Source organism: Pleurodeles waltl, chromosome 12, assembly GCF_031143425.1.
Source record: "Pleurodeles waltl isolate 20211129_DDA chromosome 12, aPleWal1.hap1.20221129, whole genome shotgun sequence".
NCBI lineage: Eukaryota > Metazoa > Chordata > Amphibia > Caudata > Salamandridae > Pleurodeles > Pleurodeles waltl.
This window is the reverse complement of record NC_090451.1, coordinates 106,308,896-106,325,712: the sequence shown is the minus strand read 5'-3', so window position 1 is coordinate 106,325,712 and position 16,817 is coordinate 106,308,896. Positions and strand designations below refer to the sequence as shown.

Genomic DNA, 16,817 nt, shown 5'->3' with positions numbered 1-16,817 from the left:
AATGCTTGACAAATGTATGCTCTGAGGACCAAGTAGCCACCCTAGGAATTTCCTAGATTGTTACTCACTGGAATTCAACCCAGGAGGTGGCCATTCCTCTCGTAGACCATCCCTGAACTGGAAGATATTCTAAAAAGCCTTGCAAAGCCAGAAAAATTGACAACTTAATCCACCTACTCAGAGTCATAAAAGTCACCTTCTTGTCTTTTCCAGGCTGTCCAAAAGTCACAAACAAGGAGTCGGTTTTCCTGAACTGCAGAGGCCTGGTGACATAAATGAAAAGAGCTCTTTAAACATCAAGTGTATTCAGAAAATATTCCTCCGGAGAGGAAGGAGAGGGAATGAAAGAAGGAAGAATTATTTCATAAGATCTATCAAAAATAGACTTAACCTTTGCAGCAAAGGTAAGGCTAGGCCTTAAAGTTACCCATCTTCCAAAGTATCAAATGAAGAGAGGACAGCATTTTAAGGCTCCCAGCTCCCCAATTGTTCTCAGCAAGGTGAAAGGAAATAGGAAAATAACTTTATAGGAAACAATCTTTATGTCTACAGTATCCAGATCCTCAAAGAGATAAAATTGCAAAGCCTATAAAAGAGTAGGAAGATTCTGAGTTGGAGAAAAGGGATTTTTCAACTGTTCTTACAATTGACAAAAGATCAGAACAGTCTAGACACCAAAGATTGTAACATCTTCGAAGGTACAGAAAAGTCCCTAAAAACCTTTATCGCAAAGCAATGAGCTTTCAGTGTGGAAAGAGATTCAAGTGAAACCCATTCAGAAGAAAATGCAAAATAGCAGACAATCTACAGGTAGGTGCCAAAAGATCATGAGCAGAACATCACGTCTCAAAAGACTTCCAGTTCTTTGAGTAAGACTTCGAAGTAGAAGGCCTGCTGGAGTGCTGAATTAACTCCACTAAGGAAGAGGAAAGACCCTTTGCTAGCAGTCCAGACTTCTCAACCTCCAAAGCGATAGAGTGAGTTGGAGCAAGAAGGTCAGGGATGACGTTCTGAGAGCGACACACTTGAGCAGTACCCAAGGAGGTAGAAGAGCCAGGGGTTCAGAAGAGGAAACCATGACATCTCTGGCCAATAAGGGCCCACAAGAATAAAGTTCCCTCGCCCCTGCTGAGACTTGAAGAGAATCATTTGGATCAATAAAAAGTGGGGGAATGTATAAAGGAGACTTCTCAGCCACTTTATCACCAATACGTCCACTACCTAGGCTCCTTGTTCCGGAAGCCTGGATCAGAATCGACAAAGATGAGCATTGTCCTTGTTTGAAAAGAGATCCAGAAAGGGTTTCACAATCTCTCTGCATATCTCTCAAAACAACGACCTGGATAACGTCAACTCCAGCAAATTTGGAAACCTCCAGCTGTCTGCCATCACATTGTCGGTGCCCTTGATGTGTACTGCCGACGTGTGCAACAGGTTGATCTCTGCCCAATAACCCAATTGTTCTGCTATTGCATTGAGGGATTTTGAATGCATGCTTCACTGTTGGTTAATGTAAAAGACAGCTACCTTATTCTCTGTCTTTACTAGCACATTTTTTTGAGACAGATGATGATGGGAAAACTTCAAAGCCCTGAAGATTACCATCAACTCCATCTATTTCCATGACCTCTGACTCTCTAGGAAAGACCACTTGAATCGACAGGATCAGTCCAACACAGTAGCTCTCCAGCCAGGTTTGCTGGCATCTGTTGCAAGGAATTCAGGAGCATCCAGGTGTATTAGTGTCCACTTAGACCAGTGGTCTTCAAACTCTTTAATGCCGCATCCACCCAATGGGAAAAAAAAACATTGGTGCCTCCCCTCTGAATTGTCCACAATTCTTCTATTAAATTGACACTGTTTAAATATGTCTAGAACTATTTAAACATTGCAGTTAAGTTCTGTTACTGTTTTAAAAATGCAATCAAATACATGACCCCAAATATACTATTCTGGTCAGGCCTGCCCTACTAACCAATTGCAGCGTCATGCTCTGCTGAGTAAACTGATCTCACAACAGTGAGGAATGCACAGGCCGGATGGTGCCCGGCGCACAAAAGCGCGCCTTCTTGTGTTGTACGTCTCTTCACGCAAATGCAAACTCAGATTTCCTGCACTGTGGTCGGCAGGAGAGACATGGGAAGGCGCAGTAGGGAAGGCTTGAGCAACGAACCGTTGGCTATGTTTTGTTGTTACTTTGTTGACATGAGCTCAAGTAATTTGAAGCAGAAGGAACGGCCAGACCTAAAAAAAACTCTCTTACCTCCAACGCCGAATAACCACTATAATTATAATATCTCAAAAGCAGCTGGCCTTGTAAACTTAATGATCAAGCAAGCCGATGCATTTTGGGTTTTGTTGTAAAAGAATAAAAATACTATCCCTCCTTTCCTTTTTTTCCGGCAACAAGCGATGTTACAAAGATGTCACAGCACACAGTGAGATTGAGTGAAAGAAGAGGCACTGAGGCTGGCGTGCAGCACTCCACAGCTCTTGTTATTGTAATCCAGACAGGGGGCGGAAGGAGAAAAGTATGAAGGAATTGCGATAGTGAGACCAACTCTTCTATCTATCTGCATTACATGGAAAAAGGATATTTTAGTCCTCATGGCCGGTTAGCACAGTTGGTTAGAGCATGGTGCTAATAATGCCAAGGTTGTGGGTTTGATCCCCGTACGGGCCAGGTTGCATTTTTTCTCTCAAATAAACTCTTTTTTTCTCATTTAATCAAGCTCTTATAAATCCATACACTCTGTTGCTCTAGTATACGTTCACTTTCCATTAGTCCTTCTTTTGCCACTGCTGACCAAAGCTCAAGCCGGCAGCGCCAGTAGAACAACACATGTGCAAGGGATTGTCTCTCCAAGATGGAGACACTGCCTCAGACTATGTCTCGTGAGAGGTGGAGGGAGACCAAGAGCTGATTATTAGATGCGTGGGGATACGAGGAACATAACTCAGGTGAACAGATTCTGGATAGTGATGCTATAGCTAGGATCAGCAACGTTACAGGGGAAAGGATAGGAAAATAATTAGGTGACAGAAGTATAGAAGTGGCTACAAGGGGGTGTGTCTCTTAAGAGGGCCGAAAGATACACCGAAGGCGAAGGTGAAGTGAAAGAAGAAAGAAAGATCAAAGGAAGTCGACAGTGATTGAGAGAAAACTCACAAAGGCAAATTGAGCAAAAGACAAGGCCTGGGGAGTTAGACTACTTCAATGCAAATTTACGCCGCAGATGAGCATGACAACTGACCCTTGTACAGTGGTGCTGAAACAATTTTCAGTGTGGGGGTGCTGCCATCAAAGGGCTTCTGAAAATCCAGGAATCATACAAAGAACTAGTCCTGCGGAATGAGCCACGCACATTCAGAAAGAGTGGTGATGCGTTGGTTACTTATTGGTAATCTTCATTAGCCTTAGTCCATTGCGTCCTTGTGACAGTCATTACAAAGTAAGGTGATGTCACCTTCCAACAGGAAGAAAGAACAGGAGGATCCTTAAATGCTAGCCCCATGCACCCAACCTGGGTGCCAAGCCCTTGCCAAAGGACTGATGGGAAGGTGGGCAGGATGTAATGTTTGTGACAAAGACAAGATGGACTAAGGGTAATGCAGAGTTCAAAACATTGGTACTCAAATGCAAAACAGAAAAATTATTAAGCCATAATGCTTGACAAATGTATGCTCTGAGGACCAAGTAGCCACCCTAGGAATTTCCTAGATTGTTACTCACTGGAATTCAACCCAGGAGGTGGCCATTCCTCTCGTAGACCATCCCTGAACTGGAAGATATTCTAAAAAGCCTTGCAAAGCCAGAAAAATTGACAACTTAATCCACCTACTCAGAGTCATAAAAGTCACCTTCTTGTCTTTTCCAGGCTGTCCAAAAGTCACAAACAAGGAGTCGGTTTTCCTGAACTGCAGAGGCCTGGTGACATGAATGAAAAGAGCTCTTTAAACATCAAGTGTATTCAGCAAATGTTCCTCCGGAGAGGAAGGAGAGGGAATGAAAGAAGGAAGAATTATTTCCTAAGATCTATCAAAAATAGACTTAACCTTTGCAGCAAAGGTAAGGCTAGGCCTTAAAGTTACCCCATCTTCCAAAGTATCAAATGAAGAGAGGACAGCATTTTAAGGCTCCCAGCTCCCCAATTGTTCTCAGCAAGGTGATAGGAAATAGGAAAATAACTTTATAGGAAACAATCTTTATGTCTACAGTATCCAAATCCTCAAAGAGACAAAATTGCAAAGCCTATAAAAGAGTAGGAAGATTCTGAGTTGGAGAAAAGGGATTTTTCAACTGGTCTTACAATTGACAAAAGATCAGAACAGTCTAGACACCAAAGACTGTAACATCGACGAAGGTACAGAAAAGTCCCTAAAAACCTTTATCGCAAAGCAATGAGCTTTCAGAGTGGAAAGAGATTCAAGTGAAACCCATTCAGACGAAAATGCAAAATAGCAGACAAACTACAGGTAGGTGCCAAAAGATCATGAGCAGAACATCACGTCTCAAAAGACTTCCAGTTCTTTGAGTAAGACTTCGAAGTAGAAGGCCTGCTGGAGTGCTGAATTAACTCCACTAAGGAAGAGGAAAGACCCTTTGCTAGCAGTCCAGACTTCTCAACCTCCAAAGCGATAGAGTGAGTTGGAGCAAGAAGGTCAGGGACGACGTTCTGACAGAGACACACTTGAGCAGTACTCAAGGAGGTAGAAGAGCCAGGGGTTCAGAAGAGGAAACCATGACATCTCTGGCCAATAAGGGCCCACAAGAATAAAGTTCCCTCCCCCCTGCTGAGACTTGAAGAGAACCATCTGGATCAATACAAAGTGGGGGAATGTATGAAGGAGACTTCTCAGCCACTTTATCACCAATACGTCCACTACCTAGGCTCCTTGTTCCGGAAGCCTGGATCAGAATCGACAAAGATGAGCATTGTCCTTGTTTGAAAAGAGATCCAGAAAGGGTTTCACAAACTCTCGGCATATCTCTCAAAACAACGACCTGGATAACGTCAACTCCAGCAAATTTGGAAACCTCCAGCTGTCTGCCATCACATTGTCGGTGCCCTTGATGTGTACTGCCGACGTGTGCAACAGGTTGATCTCTGCCCAATAACCCAATTGTTCTGCTATTGCATTGAAGGATTTTGAATGCATGCTTCACTGTTGGTTAATGTAAAAGACAGCTACCTTATTCTCTGTCTTTACTAGCACATTTTTTGATACAGATGATGATGGGAAAACTTCAAAGCCCTGTAGATTACCATCAACTCCATCTATTTCCATGACCTCCGACTCTCTAGGAAAGACCACTTGAATTGACAGGATCAGTCCAACACAGTAGCTCTCCAGCCAGGTTTGCTGGCATCTGTTGCGAGGATTCAGGAGCATCCAGGTATATTAGTGTCCACTTAGACCAGTGGTCTTCAAACTCTTTAATGCCGCATCCACCCAATGGGAAAAAAAAACATTGGTGCCTCCCCTCTGAATTGTCCACAATTCTTCTATTAAATTGACACTGTTTAAATATGTCTAGACCTATTTAAACAATGCAGTTAAGTTCTGTTACTGTTTTAAAAATGCAATCAAATACATGACCCCAAATATACTATTCTGGTCAGGCCTGCCCTACTAACCAATTGCAGCGTCATGCTCTGCTGAGTAAACTGATCTCATGACAGTGAGGAATGCACAGGCCGGGTGGTGCCCGGCGCACAAAAGCGCGCCTTCTTGTGTTGTACGTCTCTTCGCGCAAATGCAAACTCAGATTTCCTGCACTGTGGTCGGCAGGAGAGACATGGAAAGGCGCAGTAGGGAAGGCTTGAGCAACGAACCGTTGGCTATGTTTTGTTGTTACTTTGTTGACATGAGCTCAAGTAATTTGAAGTAGAAGGAACGGCCAGACCTAAAAAAAACTCTCTTACCTCCAACGCCGAATAACCACTATAATTATAATATCTCAAAAGCAGCTGGCCTTGTAAACTTAATGACCAAGCAAGCCGATGCATTTTGGGTTTTGTTGTAAAAGAATAAAAATACTATCCCTCCTTTCCTTTTTTTCCGGCAACAAGCGATGTTACAAAGATATCATAGCACACAGTGAGATTGAGTGAAAGAAGAGGCACTGAGGCTGGCGTGCAGCACTCCACAGCTCTTGTTATTGTAATCCAGACAGGGGGCGGAAGGAGAAAAGTATGAAGGAATTGCGATAGTGAGACCAACTCTTCTATCTATCTGCATTACATGGAAAAAGGACATCTTTAGTACTCATGGCTGGTTAGCTCAGTTGGTTAGAGCGTGGTGCTAATAACGCCAAGGTCGTGGGTTCAATCCCCGTACGGGCCAGGTTGCATTTTTTCTCTCAACTAAACTCTTTTTTTCTCATTTAATCAAGCTCTTATAAATCCATACACTCTGTTGCTCCAGTATACGTTCACTTTCCATTAGTCCTTCTTTTGCCACTGCTGACCAAAGCTCAAGCCGGCAGCGCCAGTAGAACAACACAAGTGCAAGGGATTGTCTCTCCAAGATGGAGACACTGCCTCAGACTATGTCTCGTGAGAGGTGGAGGGAGACCAAGAGCTGATTATTAGATGCGTGGGGATAAGAGGAACATAACTCAGGTGAACAGATTCTGGATAGTGATGCTATAGCTAGGATCAGCAACGTTACAGGGGAAAGGATAGGAAAATAATTAGGTGACAGAAGTATAGAAGTGGCTACAAGGGGGTGTGTCTCTTAAGAGGGCCGAAAGATACACTGAAGGCGAAGGTGAAGTGAAAGAAGAAAGAAAGATCAAAGGAAGTCGACAGTGATTGAGAGAAAACTCACAAAGGCAAATTGAGCAAAAGACAAGGCCTGGGGAGTTAGACTACTTCAATGCAAATTTACGCCGCAGATGAGCATGACAACTGACCCTTGTACAGTGGTGCTGAAACAATTTTCAGTGTGGGGGTGCTGCCATCAAAGGGCTTCTGAAAATCCAGGAATCATACAAAGAACTAGTCCTGCGGAATGAGCCACGCACATTCAGAAAGAGTGGTGATGCGTTGGTTACTTATTGGTAATCTTCATTAGCCTTAGTCCATTGCGTCCTTGTGACAGTCATTACAAAGTAAGGTGATGTCACCTTCCAACAGGAAGAAAAAACAGGAGGATCCTTAAATGCTAGCCCCATGCACCCAACCTGGGTGCCAAGCCCTTGCCAAAGGACTGATGGGAAGGTGGGCAGGATGTAATGTTTGTGACAAAGACAAGATGGACTAAGGGTAATGCAGAGTTCAAAACATTGGTACTCAAATGCAAAACAGAAAAATTATTAAGCCATAATGCTTGACAAATGTATGCTCTGAGGACCAAGTAGCCACCCTAGGAATTTCCTAGATTGTTACTCACTGGAATTCAACCCAGGAGGTGGCCATTCCTCTCGTAGACCATCCCTGAACTGGAAGATATTCTAAAAAGCCTTGCAAAGCCAGAAAAATTGACAACTTAATCCACCTACTCAGAGTCATAAAAGTCACCTTCTTGTCTTTTCCAGGCTGTCCAAAAGTCACAAACAAGGAGTCGGTTTTCCTGAACTGCAGAGGCCTGGTGACATAAATGAAAAGAGCTCTTTAAACATCAAGTGTATTCAGAAAATATTCCTCCGGAGAGGAAGGAGAGGGAATGAAAGAAGGAAGAATTATTTCATAAGATCTATCAAAAATAGACTTAACCTTTGCAGCAAAGGTAAGGCTAGGCCTTAAAGTTACCCATCTTCCAAAGTATCAAATGAAGAGAGGACAGCATTTTAAGGCTCCCAGCTCCCCAATTGTTCTCAGCAAGGTGAAAGGAAATAGGAAAATAACTTTATAGGAAACAATCTTTATGTCTACAGTATCCAGATCCTCAAAGAGATAAAATTGCAAAGCCTATAAAAGAGTAGGAAGATTCTGAGTTGGAGAAAAGGGATTTTTCAACTGTTCTTACAATTGACAAAAGATCAGAACAGTCTAGACACCAAAGATTGTAACATCTTCGAAGGTACAGAAAAGTCCCTAAAAACCTTTATCGCAAAGCAATGAGCTTTCAGTGTGGAAAGAGATTCAAGTGAAACCCATTCAGAAGAAAATGCAAAATAGCAGACAATCTACAGGTAGGTGCCAAAAGATCATGAGCAGAACATCACGTCTCAAAAGACTTCCAGTTCTTTGAGTAAGACTTCGAAGTAGAAGGCCTGCTGGAGTGCTGAATTAACTCCACTAAGGAAGAGGAAAGACCCTTTGCTAGCAGTCCAGACTTCTCAACCTCCAAAGCGATAGAGTGAGTTGGAGCAAGAAGGTCAGGGATGACGTTCTGAGAGCGACACACTTGAGCAGTACCCAAGGAGGTAGAAGAGCCAGGGGTTCAGAAGAGGAAACCATGACATCTCTGGCCAATAAGGGCCCACAAGAATAAAGTTCCCTCGCCCCTGCTGAGACTTGAAGAGAATCATTTGGATCAATAAAAAGTGGGGGAATGTATAAAGGAGACTTCTCAGCCACTTTATCACCAATACGTCCACTACCTAGGCTCCTTGTTCCGGAAGCCTGGATCAGAATCGACAAAGATGAGCATTGTCCTTGTTTGAAAAGAGATCCAGAAAGGGTTTCACAAACTCTCTGCATATCTCTCAAAACAACGACCTGGATAACGTCAACTCCAGCAAATTTGGAAACCTCCAGCTGTCTGCCATCACATTGTCGGTGCCCTTGATGTGTACTGCCGACGTGTGCAACAGGTTGATCTCTGCCCAATAACCCAATTGTTCTGCTATTGCATTGAGGGATTTTGAATGCATGCTTCACTGTTGGTTAATGTAAAAGACAGCTACCTTATTCTCTGTCTTTACTAGCACATTTTTTTGAGACAGATGATGATGGGAAAACTTCAAAGCCCTGAAGATTACCATCAACTCCATCTATTTCCATGACCTCTGACTCTCTAGGAAAGACCACTTGAATCGACAGGATCAGTCCAACACAGTAGCTCTCCAGCCAGGTTTGCTGGCATCTGTTGCAAGGAATTCAGGAGCATCCAGGTGTATTAGTGTCCACTTAGACCAGTGGTCTTCAAACTCTTTAATGCCGCATCCACCCAATGGGAAAAAAAAACATTGGTGCCTCCCCTCTGAATTGTCCACAATTCTTCTATTAAATTGACACTGTTTAAATATGTCTAGAACTATTTAAACATTGCAGTTAAGTTCTGTTACTGTTTTAAAAATGCAATCAAATACATGACCCCAAATATACTATTCTGGTCAGGCCTGCCCTACTAACCAATTGCAGCGTCATGCTCTGCTGAGTAAACTGATCTCACAACAGTGAGGAATGCACAGGCCGGATGGTGCCCGGCGCACAAAAGCGCGCCTTCTTGTGTTGTACGTCTCTTCACGCAAATGCAAACTCAGATTTCCTGCACTGTGGTCGGCAGGAGAGACATGGGAAGGCGCAGTAGGGAAGGCTTGAGCAACGAACCGTTGGCTATGTTTTGTTGTTACTTTGTTGACATGAGCTCAAGTAATTTGAAGCAGAAGGAACGGCCAGACCTAAAAAAAACTCTCTTACCTCCAACGCCGAATAACCACTATAATTATAATATCTCAAAAGCAGCTGGCCTTGTAAACTTAATGATCAAGCAAGCCGATGCATTTTGGGTTTTGTTGTAAAAGAATAAAAATACTATCCCTCCTTTCCTTTTTTTCCGGCAACAAGCGATGTTACAAAGATGTCACAGCACACAGTGAGATTGAGTGAAAGAAGAGGCACTGAGGCTGGCGTGCAGCACTCCACAGCTCTTGTTATTGTAATCCAGACAGGGGGCGGAAGGAGAAAAGTATGAAGGAATTGCGATAGTGAGACCAACTCTTCTATCTATCTGCATTACATGGAAAAAGGATAATTTAGTCCTCATGGCCGGTTAGCACAGTTGGTTAGAGCATGGTGCTAATAATGCCAAGGTTGTGGGTTTGATCCCCGTACGGGCCAGGTTGCATTTTTTCTCTCAAATAAACTCTTTTTTTCTCATTTAATCAAGCTCTTATAAATCCATACACTCTGTTGCTCTAGTATACGTTCACTTTCCATTAGTCCTTCTTTTGCCACTGCTGTCCAAAGCTCAAGCCGGCAGCGCCAGTAGAACAACACATGTGCAAGGGATTGTCTCTCCAAGATGGAGACACTGCCTCAGACTATGTCTCGTGAGAGGTGGAGGGAGACCAAGAGCTGATTATTAGATGTGTGGGGATACGAGGAACATAACTCAGGTGAACAGATTCTGGATAGTGATGCTATAGCTAGGATCAGCAACGTTACAGGGGAAAGGATAGGAAAATAATTAGGTGACAGAAGTATAGAAGTGGCTACAAGGGGGTGTGTCTCTTAAGAGGGCCGAAAGATACACCGAAGGCGAAGGTGAAGTGAAAGAAGAAAGAAAGATCAAAGGAAGTCGACAGTGATTGAGAGAAAACTCACAAAGGCAAATTGAGCAAAAGACAAGGCCTGGGGAGTTAGACTACTTCAATGCAAATTTACGCCGCAGATGAGCATGACAACTGACCCTTGTACAGTGGTGCTGAAACAATTTTCAGTGTGGGGGTGCTGCCATCAAAGGGCTTCTGAAAATCCAGGAATCATACAAAGAACTAGTCCTGCGGAATGAGCCACGCACATTCAGAAAGAGTGGTGATGCGTTGGTTACTTATTGGTAATCTTCATTAGCCTTAGTCCATTGCGTCCTTGTGACAGTCATTACAAAGTAAGGTGATGTCACCTTCCAACAGGAAGAAAGAACAGGAGGATCCTTAAATGCTAGCCCCATGCACCCAACCTGGGTGCCAAGCCCTTGCCAAAGGACTGATGGGAAGGTGGGCAGGATGTAATGTTTGTGACAAAGACAAGATGGACTAAGGGTAATGCAGAGTTCAAAACATTGGTACTCAAATGCAAAACAGAAAAATTATTAAGCCATAATGCTTGACAAATGTATGCTCTGAGGACCAAGTAGCCACCCTAGGAATTTCCTAGATTGTTACTCACTGGAATTCAACCCAGGAGGTGGCCATTCCTCTCGTAGACCATCCCTGAACTGGAAGATATTCTAAAAAGCCTTGCAAAGCCAGAAAAATTGACAACTTAATCCACCTACTCAGAGTCATAAAAGTCACCTTCTTGTCTTTTCCAGGCTGTCCAAAAGTCACAAACAAGGAGTCGGTTTTCCTGAACTGCAGAGGCCTGGTGACATGAATGAAAAGAGCTCTTTAAACATCAAGTGTATTCAGCAAATGTTCCTCCGGAGAGGAAGGAGAGGGAATGAAAGAAGGAAGAATTATTTCCTAAGATCTATCAAAAATAGACTTAACCTTTGCAGCAAAGGTAAGGCTAGGCCTTAAAGTTACCCCATCTTCCAAAGTATCAAATGAAGAGAGGACAGCATTTTAAGGCTCCCAGCTCCCCAATTGTTCTCAGCAAGGTGATAGGAAATAGGAAAATAACTTTATAGGAAACAATCTTTATGTCTACAGTATCCAAATCCTCAAAGAGACAAAATTGCAAAGCCTATAAAAGAGTAGGAAGATTCTGAGTTGGAGAAAAGGGATTTTTCAACTGGTCTTACAATTGACAAAAGATCAGAACAGTCTAGACACCAAAGACTGTAACATCGACGAAGGTACAGAAAAGTCCCTAAAAACCTTTATCGCAAAGCAATGAGCTTTCAGAGTGGAAAGAGATTCAAGTGAAACCCATTCAGACGAAAATGCAAAATAGCAGACAAACTACAGGTAGGTGCCAAAAGATCATGAGCAGAACATCACGTCTCAAAAGACTTCCAGTTCTTTGAGTAAGACTTCGAAGTAGAAGGCCTGCTGGAGTGCTGAATTAACTCCACTAAGGAAGAGGAAAGACCCTTTGCTAGCAGTCCAGACTTCTCAACCTCCAAAGCGATAGAGTGAGTTGGAGCAAGAAGGTCAGGGACGACGTTCTGACAGAGACACACTTGAGCAGTACTCAAGGAGGTAGAAGAGCCAGGGGTTCAGAAGAGGAAACCATGACATCTCTGGCCAATAAGGGCCCACAAGAATAAAGTTCCCTTCCCCCTGCTGAGACTTGAAGAGAACCATCTGGATCAATACAAAGTGGGGGAATGTATGAAGGAGACTTCTCAGCCACTTTATCACCAATACGTCCACTACCTAGGCTCCTTGTTCCGGAAGCCTGGATCAGAATCGACAAAGATGAGCATTGTCCTTGTTTGAAAAGAGATCCAGAAAGGGTTTCACAAACTCTCGGCATATCTCTCAAAACAACGACCTGGATAACGTCAACTCCAGCAAATTTGGAAACCTCCAGCTGTCTGCCATCACATTGTCGGTGCCCTTGATGTGTACTGCCGACGTGTGCAACAGGTTGATCTCTGCCCAATAACCCAATTGTTCTGCTATTGCATTGAAGGATTTTGAATGCATGCTTCACTGTTGGTTAATGTAAAAGACAGCTACCTTATTCTCTGTCTTTACTAGCACATTTTTTGATACAGATGATGATGGGAAAACTTCAAAGCCCTGTAGATTACCATCAACTCCATCTATTTCCATGACCTCCGACTCTCTAGGAAAGACCACTTGAATTGACAGGATCAGTCCAACACAGTAGCTCTCCAGCCAGGTTTGCTGGCATCTGTTGCGAGGATTCAGGAGCATCCAGGTATATTAGTGTCCACTTAGACCAGTGGTCTTCAAACTCTTTAATGCCGCATCCACCCAATGGGAAAAAAAAACATTGGTGCCTCCCCTCTGAATTGTCCACAATTCTTCTATTAAATTGACACTGTTTAAATATGTCTAGACCTATTTAAACAATGCAGTTAAGTTCTGTTACTGTTTTAAAAATGCAATCAAATACATGACCCCAAATATACTATTCTGGTCAGGCCTGCCCTACTAACCAATTGCAGCGTCATGCTCTGCTGAGTAAACTGATCTCATGACAGTGAGGAATGCACAGGCCGGGTGGTGCCCGGCGCACAAAAGCGCGCCTTCTTGTGTTGTACGTCTCTTCGCGCAAATGCAAACTCAGATTTCCTGCACTGTGGTCGGCAGGAGAGACATGGAAAGGCGCAGTAGGGAAGGCTTGAGCAACGAACCGTTGGCTATGTTTTGTTGTTACTTTGTTGACATGAGCTCAAGTAATTTGAAGTAGAAGGAACGGCCAGACCTAAAAAAAACTCTCTTACCTCCAACGCCGAATAACCACTATAATTATAATATCTCAAAAGCAGCTGGCCTTGTAAACTTAATGACCAAGCAAGCCGATGCATTTTGGGTTTTGTTGTAAAAGAATAAAAATACTATCCCTCCTTTCCTTTTTTTCCGGCAACAAGCGATGTTACAAAGATATCATAGCACACAGTGAGATTGAGTGAAAGAAGAGGCACTGAGGCTGGCGTGCAGCACTCCACAGCTCTTGTTATTGTAATCCAGACAGGGGGCGGAAGGAGAAAAGTATGAAGGAATTGCGATAGTGAGACCAACTCTTCTATCTATCTGCATTACATGGAAAAAGGACATCTTTAGTACTCATGGCTGGTTAGCTCAGTTGGTTAGAGCGTGGTGCTAATAACGCCAAGGTCGTGGGTTCAATCCCCGTACGGGCCAGGTTGCATTTTTTCTCTCAACTAAACTCTTTTTTTCTCATTTAATCAAGCTCTTATAAATCCATACACTCTGTTGCTCCAGTATACGTTCACTTTCCATTAGTCCTTCTTTTGCCACTGCTGACCAAAGCTCAAGCCGGCAGCGCCAGTAGAACAACACAAGTGCAAGGGATTGTCTCTCCAAGATGGAGACACTGCCTCAGACTATGTCTCGTGAGAGGTGGAGGGAGACCAAGAGCTGATTATTAGATGCGTGGGGATAAGAGGAACATAACTCAGGTGAACAGATTCTGGATAGTGATGCTATAGCTAGGATCAGCAACGTTACAGGGGAAAGGATAGGAAAATAATTAGGTGACAGAAGTATAGAAGTGGCTACAAGGGGGTGTGTCTCTTAAGAGGGCCGAAAGATACACTGAAGCCGAAGGTGAAGTGAAAGAAGAAAGAAAGATCAAAGGAAGTCGACAGTGATTGAGAGAAAACTAACAAAGGCAAATTGAGCAAAAGACAAGGCCTGGGGAGTTAGACTACTTCAATGCAAATTTACGCCGCAGATGAGCATGACAACTGACCCTTGTACAGTGGTGCTGAAACAATTTTCAGTGTGGGGGTGCTGCCATCAAAGGGCTTCTGAAAATCCAGGAATCATACAAAGAACTAGTCCTGCGGAATGAGCCACGCACATTCAGAAAGAGTGGTGATGCGTTGGTTACTTATTGGTAATCTTCATTAGCCTTAGTCCATTGCGTCCTTGTGACAGTCATTACAAAGTAAGGTGATGTCACCTTCCAACAGGAAGAAAGAACAGGAGGATCCTTAAATGCTAGCCCCATGCACCCAACCTGGGTGCCAAGCCCTTGCCAAAGGACTGATGGGAAGGTGGGCAGGATGTAAAGTTTGTGACAAAGACAAGATGGACTAAGGGTAATGCAGAGTTCAAAACATTGGTACTCAAATGCAAAACAGAAAAATTATTAAGCCATAATGCTTGACAAATGTATGCTCTGAGGACCAAGTAGCCACCCTAGGAATTTCCTAGATTGTTACTCACTGGAATTCAACCCAGGAGGTGGCCATTCCTCTCGTAGACCATCCCTGAACTGGAAGATATTCTAAAAAGCCTTGCAAAGCCAGAAAAATTGACAACTTAATCCACCTACTCAGAGTCATAAAAGTCACCTTCTTGTCTTTTCCAGGCTGTCCAAAAGTCACAAACAAGGAGTCGGTTTTCCTGAACTGCAGAGGCCTGGTGACATAAATGAAAAGAGCTCTTTAAACATCAAGTGTATTCAGAAAATATTCCTCCGGAGAGGAAGGAGAGGGAATGAAAGAAGGAAGAATTATTTCCTAAGATCTATCAAAAATAGACTTAACCTTTGCAGCAAAGGTAAGGCTAGGCCTTAAAGTTACCCATCTTCCAAAGTATCAAATGAAGAGAGGACAGCATTTTAAGGCTCCCAGCTCCCCAATTGTTCTCAGCAAGGTGATAGGAAATAGGAAAATAACTTTATAGGAAACAATCTTTATGTCTACAGTATCCAGATCCTCAAAGAGATAAAATTGCAAAGCCTATAAAAGAGTAGGAAGATTCTGAGTTGGAGAAAAGGTTTTTTTCAACTGTTCTTACAATTGACAAAAGATCAGAACAGTCTAGACACCAAAGATTGTAACATCTTCGAAGGTACAGAAAAGTCCCTAAAAACCTTTATCGCAAAGCAATGAGCTTTCAGTGTGGAAAGAGATTCAAGTGAAACCCATTCAGAAGAAAATGCAAAATAGCAGACAAACTACAGGTAGGTGCCAAAAGATCATGAGCAGAACATCACGTCTCAAAAGACTTCCAGTTCTTTGAGTAAGACTTCGAAGTAGAAGGCCTGCTGGAGTGCTGAATTAACTCCACTAAGGAAGAGGAAAGACCCTTTGCTAGCAGTCCAGACTTCTCAACCTCCAAAGCGATAGAGTGAGTTGGAGCAAGAAGGTCAGGGATGACGTTCTGAGAGCGACACACTTGAGCAGTACCCAAGGAGGTAGAAGAGCCAGGGGTTCAGAAGAGGAAACCATGACATCTCTGGCCAATAAGGGCCCACAAGAATAAAGTTCCCTCGCCCCTGCTGAGACTTGAAGAGGATCATCTGGATCAATAAAAAGTGGGGGAATGTATAAAGGAGACTTCTCAGCCACTTTATCACCAATACGTCCACTACCTAGGCTCCTTGTTCCGGAAGCCTGGATCAGAATCGACAAAGATGAGCATTGTCCTTGTTTGAAAAGAGATCCAGAAAGGGTTTCACAAACTCTCGGCATATCTCTCAAAACAACGACCTGGATAACGTCAACTCCAGCAAATTTGGAAACCTCCAGCTGTCTGCCATCACATTGTCGGTGCCCTTGATGTGTACTGCCGACGTGTGCAACAGGTTGATCTCTGCCCAATAACCCAATTGTTCTGCTATTGCATTGAAGGATTTTGAATGCATGCTTCACTGTTGGTTAATGTAAAAGACAGCTACCTTATTCTCTGTCTTTACTAGCACATTTTTTTGAGACAGATGATGATGGGAAAACTTCAAAGCCCTGAAGATTACCATCAACTCCATCTATTTCCATGACCTCTGACTCTCTAGGAAAGACCACTTGAATCGACAGGATCAGTCCAACACAGTAGCTCTCCAGCCAGGTTTGCTGGCATCTGTTGCAAGGAATTCAGGAGCATCCAGGTGTATTAGTGTCCACTTAGACCAGTGGTCTTCAAACTCTTTAATGCCGCATCCACCCAATGGGAAAAAAAAACATTGGTGCCTCCCCTCTGAATTGTCCACAATTCTTCTATTAAATTGACACTGTTTAAATATGTCTAGAACTATTTAAACATTGCAGTTAAGTTCTGTTACTGTTTTAAAAATGCAATCAAATACATGACCTCAAATATACTATTCTGGTCAGGCCTGCCCTACTAACCAATTGCAGCGTCATGCTCTGCTGAGTAAACTGATCTCACGACAGTGAGGAATGCACAGGCTGGGTGGTGCCCGGCGCACAAAAGCGCGCCTTCTTGTGTTGTACGTCTCTTCACGCAAATGCAAACTCAGATTTCCTGCACTGTGGTCGGCAGGAGAGACATGGGAAGGCGCAGTAGGGAA

At 43.3% G+C, this 16,817-nt stretch overlaps 2 non-coding genes across 2 annotated transcripts; both read left to right on the top strand.

Annotated features, from left to right (window-relative positions):
* The first annotated feature begins 6,274 nt into the window (after positions 1–6,274).
* Positions 6,275–6,348, top strand: TRNAI-AAU (transfer RNA isoleucine (anticodon AAU)). Its single transcript has one exon. It is a non-coding gene; the product is annotated as a tRNA-Ile (tRNA).
* Positions 6,349–13,604: 7,256 nt separating this feature from the next.
* Positions 13,605–13,678, top strand: TRNAI-AAU (transfer RNA isoleucine (anticodon AAU)). Its single transcript has one exon. It is a non-coding gene; the product is annotated as a tRNA-Ile (tRNA).
* Positions 13,679–16,817: the final 3,139 nt, after the last annotated feature.